This window comes from Suricata suricatta, chromosome 6 (genome assembly GCF_006229205.1).
Source record: "Suricata suricatta isolate VVHF042 chromosome 6, meerkat_22Aug2017_6uvM2_HiC, whole genome shotgun sequence".
NCBI lineage: Eukaryota > Metazoa > Chordata > Mammalia > Carnivora > Herpestidae > Suricata > Suricata suricatta.
Window position 1 is genome coordinate 77,287,742 of NC_043705.1, and position 2,121 is coordinate 77,289,862.

At 38.7% G+C, this 2,121-nt stretch overlaps 1 pseudogene; it reads left to right on the top strand.

The window, feature by feature from the left end:
- The first annotated feature begins 1,117 nt into the window (after positions 1-1,117).
- Positions 1,118-1,615, top strand: LOC115294351 (annotated as a pseudogene).
- The last annotated feature ends 506 nt before the right edge of the window (positions 1,616-2,121 follow it).

A 2,121-nucleotide genomic window follows, 5' to 3' on the forward strand; every position in this document is an offset into this window, starting at 1 on the left:
TTTTGAACCATAGGTTTCCATTTTAATTTGTCTCAAGGTATTTTTTAAAGTTTTCTCTTCAATTTCTTGGTTGATCCATTGCTTGTTTAGAAGCATATTGTTTAGCCTACATGTGCTTGTTTCCTTTTTTCCTGGTTTTTATTATAATAGATTTCTAGTTTTAGACCATTGAGGTTGGAAAAGATGTTTGATATGATTTTAACCTTTTTAAATTTACAGAGACTTATTTTGTGACATAACTTATTTTGTGATCTATCCTGGAGAATGTTCCATGTGTACTTGAAAAGAATGGGTATTCTACTGCTTTGGAGAGGAATGTTCTGTAAAGATCTATTAAGTCCAGATGACTTAATGTGTTGTTTAAAACCACTGTTTACTTACTGATTTTCTAACTGTATGATCTCTCAATTGATATGAGATTTTAAAGTCCCCTCCTATTATTGTATTATTGGCAGTTTCTCCCTTTATTTCTATGAATATTTGTTTTATGTACCTAGATGCTGCTATGTTCATTGCATAGTATTTACAATTTTTAGATCCCCTTTTGGACTGATCTCTTTACCATTATGTAATATCCTCCCTTGCCTCTCATTACAGTCTTTATTTTGAAATATATTTTACTTCATATAAGTATTACTACTCCAACTTTCTATTTGATTTTACTTCCATTTGCATAGAATATCTTTTCCCATCTCTTCACTTTCAGACTCTATGTATCTTTAGGTCTGAAGTCACTCTCTTATAGGCAGTATATTGAAAGAGTGAATGGATAAAAAAAATAATGACCTATGTCTTTTGTAGGAAGCGTTTAGTCCATTTACATTTAATGTAACTATTGATAGGTGTGTACTTATTGCCATTTTTAAAGACTCTCTAATTGTTTGTTCCAGTTCTTCTCAGTTCATTTTTCTTATTTTGCTCTCTTACTTTGTGATTTGGTAACTTTCTTTAGTATTATAATTGGATTCCTTCCCCTTGATTATCCCCTGCTAAGCTGGACAGTTTGGGTCACATGGCTTTACTCAGAAATTCCAGGGTAAGGTCAGTGATACAAACAAGGTAGATAAAGAGTGTCAGAGGTTGGTGATTGCGGAAGAAACAAAAGTGCCGCGTGAACATGGGGAAGCAAAAGAAAGCAAGAAAGTATGCGACCATGAAGCGAATGCTTAGTCTCCGAGATCAGAGGCTTAAAGAAAAGGATAGCTTGAAACCTAAAAAGAAAGAAAAGAAAGATCCCAGTGCACACAAGGAAAGAGAAGTCCCCCAACATCCTTCCTGCTTGTTCTTCCAATATAACACACAGCTGGGCCCATCTTACCACATCCTGGTTGATACCAACTTTATCAACTTTTCCATTAAAGCCAAACTGGATTTAGTACAATCAATGATGGACTGTCTGTATGCCAAGTGTATCCCTTGTATAACTGACTGTGTAATGGCTGAAATTGAGAAACTGGGGCAAAAGTATCGAGCGGCTCTAAGGATTGCCAAGGATCCAAGATTTGAACGATTACCATGCACACACAAAGGAACCTATGCAGATGACTGCTTAGTACAGAGAGTGACTCAGCACAAGTGTTACATTGTGGCCACAGTTGACCGGGACCTTAAATGAAGGATCCGGAAGATCCCTGGAGTTCCCATCATGTGCATTTCTAACCATACGTACAACATAGAGCAGATGCCAGATGACTATGGAGCCCCTCGGTTCTAACACTCTAAAGATAGAGGTCCTGTGCCTGCCTTTGCCAACTTTATCTGTTGCCAGTTCATAGAGTAATACGCCGTAGCATGAATTATTCTCCTTACCCATTTGCTCTGTTATGAGCTGAGTATGGTTAAATACACTCATTTTCTATATTGTTTTGAAATTGAAAAAAAATGTCAGAGCTGGATCTCACCAGCATTCTGATGGCTAAGCTTAAGAAAGGCAAGAAAAGGGGCGCCTGGGTGGCTCAGTCTGGTTAAGCCTTCGGCTTCGGCTCAGGTCAGATCTCACGTTTGTGGGTTCGAGCCCCGAGTCGGGCTCTGTGCTGACGGCTAGCTCAGAGCCTGTAGCCTGCTTCTGGTTCTGTGTCTCCTTCTCTCTCTGCCCCTCCCCCTCTCATGCTCTGTCTCTCT